Below are 7,500 nucleotides of genomic sequence, written 5' to 3' on the forward strand. Positions count from 1 at the left end.
GCTCCGGCGGTGCACGGCCAGAGGGGTGACTGCTGTCCGTGAGCGTTCCCAGGCCTCCCCCACGGTGCCGGGAGAGAGGGGAGTCGTCCTCCCCGTGGCTCGGCTCTCCCCGTCCGGGCTGGGCTGGGCTGGGCTGGGCTGGGCTGGGGGACACTTGCGGTGTGACAGGAGGGTGAGGGCTGTCGCCCCACCGTTTCCATCCCTCCCCCCGCGTTTCAGGCCACTCCGGAGCCGGGAAGAGCTCGTACCCCTCGTCTTTGAACCTCCGCAGCCCGGGTAGACCGGTCGGCCTGTTCTCCAGCCCCACAAACCGGCCCCCCCCCCCCCGCCCCAAAGCCGTGCCGGGTAGACCTGGCAGATTGAGCGGAGATTGATTTTGTGGGCGTTTTCTTTGTTGTTTTTTTCCTCTCCTCCGTTGGTGTGTAGTCCTCCTCCGCCCCCGCCCCCCCCCATTACCTGGCTTCGATTCTGTTTCTCGCCGTGCGAAGGAGGGCGGGTGACTTCAGCCGGGCCTGTGACCCGCTCGTCTTCCGGCAGCCCCCCCGGCCCGTGCCCTAGCCGCTGGAACCGGGCCCCGGGAGCCCAGGTCTCACCCCACGCGGCGGCGGCGGCGGCGGCGGTGGGGCGGCAGCAGCAGCAGCTGCTTTCCCAAGGACGGGTGCCACGGGCAGAAGAGCGGCCCGAGGGCCTCCCCCCCCCCCCCGACAGGCACAGGTGCAGGCCGGGCAAGGACGCGGCCCAGCGAGCCGGCTGTAACAGAGAAGGCGGCGTTCTGGAGAGCGTTACAAATCCTTTGCATCTCTTTCGGGCGTGCACCGTGCACCCCCGAAACACACCCGCCCCCCCCCCCCCCCCCCCCCCCCGGCCCTCCTCAGTCCCCCCTCCACACCCCCAAGACCCCGTCTGCCACCTCGCGCACACGTGCGCGCAACACAGACGCGCCGACGCAGACGAGCGCCCCCCCCCCCCCACCTCCCAGGCCAAGACCCCTCACGAGTGGCAGACACGGGCACACACCCAGCCCACCCACACCCACCCCGCGCCGCCCCACGGCCGCCCCACAACTCACCCACAGGCAGGGACCCGACTGACCCTCAAGGACCACACAGGCCTCCGGGACCCCTCTACCCGCCAAGGCAGCCAGGCATCTGGGTCACATCTGCCCCACAAGTACTGCACCCGCGCTGCCCCACGGCTGCCCCGCAAGTTCTCCCCGAGGAACGGCGGGCCTCAGGGCCCGCCGTCTCCCCCCAGGGAAGACAGGCCTGCGGGTGCCCCCGGCCCCACAGCTTCCCCACCAGTGCCCCACAGCAGCCTTGCAAGTGCTCCCCGAGGAACAGCAGGCTTCTGGGTCACATCTGCCCCACAAGTACTGCCCCCGCGCTGCCCCACGGCTGCCCCGCAAGTGCTCCCCGAGGAACAGCATGCCTCGGGCCCGCCGTCTGCCCTCAGGAAAGACAGGCCTGCGGGTGCCCCCGGCCCCACAGCTTCCCCACCAGTGCCCCACAGCAGCCTTGCAAGTGCTCCCCGAGGAACAGCAGGCTTCTGGGTCACATCTGCCCCACAAGTACTGCCCCCGTGCTGCCCCACGGCTGCCCCGCAAGCGCTCCCCGAGGAACCGCAGGCCTCTGGGCCTGCCGTCTCCCCCCAGGGAAGACAGGCCTGCGGGTGCCCCCGGCCCCACAGCTTCCCCACCAGTGCCCCACAGCAGCCTTGCAAGTGCTCCCCGAGGAACAGCAGGCTTCTGGGTCACATCTGCCCCACAAGTACTGCCCCCACGGCTGCCCCACGGCCGCCCCGCAAGCGCTCCCCGAGGAACCGCAGGCCTCTGGGCCTGCCGTCTCCCCCCAGGGAAGACAGGCCTGCGGGTGCCCCCGGCCCCACAGCTTCCCCACCAGTGCCCCACAGCAGCCTTGCAAGTGCTCCCCGAGGAACAGCAGGCTTCTGGGTCACATCTGCCCCACAAGTACTGCCCCCACGGCTGCCCCGCAAGTGCTCCCCGAGGAACAGCATGCCTCGGGCCTGCCGTCTGCCCTCAGGAAAGACAGGCCTGCGGGTGCCCCCGGCCCCACAGCTTCCCCACCAGTGCCCCACAGCAGCCTTGCAAGTGCTCCCCGAGGAACAGCGGGGCCTCTGGGTCACATCTGCCCCACAAGTGCTGCCCCAGTGCTGCCCCACGGCTGCCCCGCAAGCGCTCCCCGAGGAACCGCAGGCCTCTGGGCCTGCCGTCTCCCCCCAGGGAAGGCAGACATGTGGGTGCCCCTGCCCCCACAGCTGCCCCGCAGGGCCCCACAGCTGCTCCACAAGTGCTCCCCGAGGAACAGCGGGGCCTCTGGGTCACATCTGCCCCACAAGTGCTGCCCCAGTGCTGCCCCACGGCTGACCCACAAGTGCTCCCTGAGGAACCGCAGGCCTCTGGGCCTGCCGTCTCCCCCCAGGGAAGGCAGGCCTGCGGGTGCCCCTGGCCCCACAGCTTCCCCACCAGTGCCCCACAGCAGCCTTGCAAGTGCTCCCCGAGGAACAGCAGGCTTCTGGGTCACATCTGCCCCACAAGTGCTGCCCCACGGCTGCCCCGCGAGTGCTCCCCGAGGAACCGCAGGCATCTGGGCCTGCAGTCTGCTTCCAGGGAACTCAGGCCGGCGGGTGCCTCTGGCCCCACAGCTTCCCCACCGGTGCCCCACGGCTGCTCCGCAAGTGCTCCCCGAGGAACAGCATGCCTTGGGCCTGCCGTCTCCGCCCAGGAAAGAGAGGCCTGCGGGTGCCCCTGGCCCCACAGTTGCCCCTCCAGTGCTCCCTGAGGAACAGCGGGCCTCTGGGTCACATCTGCCCAACAAGGGCTGCCCCACAGCAGCCTTGCAAGTGCTCCCCGAGGAACAGCAGGCTTCTGGGTCACATCTGCCCCACAAGTACTGCCCCCGTGCTGCCCCACGGCTGCCCCGCAAGCGCTCCCCGAGGAACCGCAGGCCTCTGGGCCTGCCGTCTCCCCCCAGGGAAGGCAGGCCTGCGGGTGCCCCTGGCCCCACAGCTGCCCCGCAGGGTCCCAGAGCTACTCCACAAGTGCTCCCCGAGGAACAGCGGGGCCTCTGGGTCACATCTGCCCCACAAGTGCTGCCCCAGTGCTGCCCCACGGCTGCCCCGCAAGCGCTCCCCGAGGAACCGCAGGCCTCTGGGCCTGCAGTCTGCTTCAGGGAACGCAGGCCTGCGGGTGCCTCTGGCCCCACAGCTTCTCAAACTCTGCCCCACGGCTGATCCGCAAGTGCTCCCTGAGGAACAGCGGGCCTCTGGGTCACATCTGCCCAACAAGGGCTGCCCCACAGCAGCCTTGCAAGTGCTCCCCGAGGAACAGCAGGCTTCTGGGTCACATCTGCCCCACAAGTGCTGCCCCAGTGCTGCCCCACGGCTGCCCCGCAAGCGCTCCCCGAGGAACCGCAGGCCTCTGGGCCTGCCGTCTCCCCCCAGGGAAGGCAGGCCTGCGGGTGCCCCTGGCCCCACAGCTGCCCCGCAGGGCCCCAGAGCTGCTCCACAAGTGCTCCCCGAGGAACAGCGGGGCCTCTGGGTCACATCTGCCCCACAAGTGCTGCCCCAGTGCTGCCCCACGGCTGCCCCGCAAGCGCTCCCCGAGGAACCGCAGGCCTCTGGGCCTGCCGTCTCCCCCCAGGGAAGGCAGGCCTGCGGGTGCCCCTGCCCCCACAGCTGCCCCGCAGGGCCCCACAGCTGCTCCACAAGTGCTCCCCGAGGAACAGCGGGGCCTCTGGGTCACATCTGCCCCACAAGTGCTGCCCCAGTGCTGCCCCACGGCTGCCCCGCAAGCGCTCCCCGAGGAACCGCAGGCCTCTGGGCCTGCCATCTCCCCCCAGGGAAGGCAGGCCTGCGGGTGCCCCTGGCCCCACAGCTGCCCCGCAGGGCCCCAGAGCTGCTCCACAAGTGCTCCCCGAGGAACAGCGGGGCCTCTGGGTCACATCTGCCCCACAAGTGTTGCCCCAGTGCTGCCCCACGGCTGCCCCGCAAGCGCTCCCCGAGGAACCGCAGGCCTCTGGGCCTGCCGTCTCCCCCCAGGGAAGGCAGGCCTGCGGGTGCCCCTGGCCCCACAGCTGCCCCTCAAGTGCTCCCTGAGGAACAGCGGGCCTCTGGGTCACATCTTCCCCACAAGTGCTGCCCCACAGCTGCCCTGCAAGTGCTCCCCGAGGAGCCACAGGCATCTGGGCCTGCAGTCTGCTTCAGGGAACGCAGGCCTGCGGGTGCCTCTGGCCCCACAGCTTCTCAAACTCTGCCCCACGGCTGATCCGCAAGTGCTCCCTGAGGAACCGCAGGCCTCTGGGTCACATCTGCCCCACAAGTACTGCCCCAGCGCTGCCCCACGGCTGCCCTGCAGCTGCTCCTCAGGGAATAGTGGGACTCCGGGCCTGCCTTCTCCCCCCAAGGGAAGACAGGCCTGCTGGTGCCCCGGCCCCACAGCTGCCCCGCAGTGCCCCACGGCTGCCCCGCAAGTGCTCCCCGAGGAACAGCAGGCCTCTGGGTCACATCTGCCCCACAAGTACTGCCCCAGCCCTGCCCCACGGCTGCCCTGCAGGTGCTCCCCAGGGAATAGCGGGTCTGTGGGCCTGCCGTCTCCCCCCAGGGAAGACAGGCCTGCGGGTGCCGCTGGCACCACAGCTGCCCCACAAATGCCTCACGGCTGCCCCAGCTGTGCCCCCCGGCTGCCCCACAAGTGCTCCCCAAGGCACCCAGGCGTCTGGGTCACATCTGCCCCACCCCAACTGCGCGCACACCGAGGCACTTGCACACGGGTGCACCATCTCCCCCGCCCCTTCCCATTCCCCCCTTCGCCTCTCACCCCCCCCAGCAGGCCTCTCCCCCAGCCCCAAAGCCCCGTCTGCCGCCGCACGCACACGTGCACACAACACCCACCCCACCCCCTCCAACGGGCCCGAACCTCTCGCGTGCGGCAGACGCAGACGCAGACAGAGCGTCTCCCCCCAAGCCCCGCTGCCGCCACCGAATTACCACCCACCCCCCCGCCACACCCCGCTGTCCCCCTTCACCCCCCCCTCCCCCGCCTCTATTCACCACCCGGTTCACTGCGAATCCGGCCGCCCCCTCCCCACGCTGCCCTCGGGCAGGTTTGCCACCCCCCCCCACCCCGCCCCGGCAAGGACGGCGGGAGACTTTAGGACCCAGCGGAGTCCCTGCCGGCTCCGTGCCCGGGCGGGTTAAGGGATTCCCGGTGGCGAGCGGGGATCTAACCCCGGCTGCCGAGTCTCTACCCTGCCGCGCCCCTGGCCCTGGCCGTGCCCGTGCCCGTGCCCCGGCGCTCCCGCCTTCCTTTCTCAGCCGCTCGCTCGCTCGCTCTGCTGCGCGCCTGCCCGCCCCTGCCGCGGCTGGAGAACCCACTGAACCCCCCCGCCCCCGCCCCCAGCACACACAACGCCCCCCCCCCCCCCCCCCCCACCTTACCGACCCAAAACCTACTCCGAAAAGAGGCACCGCGTGCCTGCCGCCCTCTCCCCGGCCCACCTCTGCGCCGTGCTCCCCGCCCGCTCGCTGCCCGCTCTCGCCTGCCTCTGCACCGGCACCCCTTCCCCGCCGCTGCCGCTTGCCGGGCAGTGGTGTGCTCGCGCGCCCGCGCAGGGCGCGAAGCCGCGGACCGCCACGCCCCACCCCCACCCCCGCCCCCGACCTGATCCGGGTCAGGGTGGCGGCTCTGCCACTGGCGCTTAAATCACGAACAAAAAAAAGTTGAAACTTAGTTTTTCGCCCACCCCAACCCCTCCCCCCACCCACATACCCCCCCCTCGCCCGACAGCCCCCCCCCCCCCCGCCCCCCCCCGCCGGGACGATCCGGGTCAGGCTGGCGGCTGTGCCAGTGACGCTAAAAACGTGAACGAAAAAAAAAGATCAAAATTATTTATCACCACCCGGTGATAAATCAAAATTATTTATGAGCCCCCGGCCCCCCCGCCGCCCCCCCACCCCCCCACCCCCCACCTGCCCGCACGCACTTGTTGGAAGGGAGGACCCGGGTCAGGCTGGCCGCTGTGCCGGTGACGCTTAAATCATGAACGAAAAGAAAAAACAAAAATATCACCCCCACCCCACACCGGCTGCCCGGTGTGCCCGGCTCCGGGGACCGGCTCGGCTGCAACTTCTACCCGCCTCCGGGGATAGGCGGGCAGGTCTACTTCGCTCCGGGAACCGGACCGGCTGTCAGGTCTACCCGGCTCCGGGGTCCGGGTCGGCTGTCAGGTCTACCCGGCTCCGGGGACCGGGTCGGCTGTCAGGTCTACCCGGCTCCGGGGACCCGACCGGCTGTCAGGTCTACCCGGCTCCGGGGACCGGATCGGCTGTCAGGTCTACCTCGCTCCGGGGACCGGGTCGGCTGTCAGGTCTACCCGGCTCCGGGGTCCGGGTCGGCTGTCAGGTCTACCTCGCTCCGGGGACCGGACCGGCTGTCAGGTCTACCTCGCTCCGGGGACCGGACAGGCTGTCAGGTCTACCCGGCTCCGGAGACCGGATCGGCTGTCAGGTCTACCCGGCTCCGGGGACCGGATCGGCTGTCAGGTCTACCCGGCTCCGGGGACCCGACCGGCTGTCAGGTCTACCTAGCCCCGGGGACCGGATCGGCTGTCAGGTCTACCCGGCTCCGGGGACCGGATCGGCTGTCAGGTCTACCTAGCCCCGGGGACCGGGTCGGCTGTCAGGTCTACCCGGCTCCGGGGACCGGATCGGCTGTCAGGTCTACCCGGCTCCGGGGACCGGATCGGCTGTCAGGTCTACCCGGCCCCGGGGAGCGGATCGGCTGTCAGGTCTACCCGGCTCCGGGGAGCGGATCGGCTGTCAGGTCTACCCGGCTCCGGGGACCGGAGCGGCCGTCAGGTCTACCTCGCTCCGGGGTCCGTATCGGCTGTCAGGTCTACCCGGCTCCGGGGACCGGATCGGCTGTCAGGTCTACCCGGCTCCGGGGACCGGAGCGGCCGTCAGGTCTACCTCGCTCCGGGGTCGGTATCGGCTGTCAGGTCTACCTCGCTCCGGGGACCGGATCGGCTGTCAGGTCTACCCGGCTCCGGGGACCGGTTCGGCTGTCAGGTCTACCCCGCTCCGGGGACCCGACCGGCTGTCAGGTCTACCTCGCTCCGGGGACCGGATCGGCTGTCAGGTCTACCCGGCTCCGGGGACCGGATCGGCTATCAGGTCTACCCGGCTCCGAGGACCGGATCGGCTGTCAGGTCTACCCGGCTCCGGGGACCGGATCGGCTGTCAGGTCTACCTCGCTCCGGGGACCGGATCGGCTGTCAGGTCTACCCGGCTCCGGGGTCGGTATCGGCTGTCAGGTCTACCCCGCTCCGGGGACCCGACCGGCTGTCAGGTCTACCCGGCTCCGGGGACCGGATCGGCTGTCAGGTCTACCCGGCTCCGAGGACCGCGTCGGCTGTCAGGTCTACCCGGCTCCGGGGACCGGATCGGCTGTCAGGTCTACCCGGCTCCGAGGACCGCGTCGGCTGT

The sequence above is a fragment of the Rissa tridactyla genome, unplaced genomic scaffold (assembly GCF_028500815.1).
Source record: "Rissa tridactyla isolate bRisTri1 unplaced genomic scaffold, bRisTri1.patW.cur.20221130 scaffold_81, whole genome shotgun sequence".
NCBI classification, from domain to species: domain Eukaryota; kingdom Metazoa; phylum Chordata; class Aves; order Charadriiformes; family Laridae; genus Rissa; species Rissa tridactyla.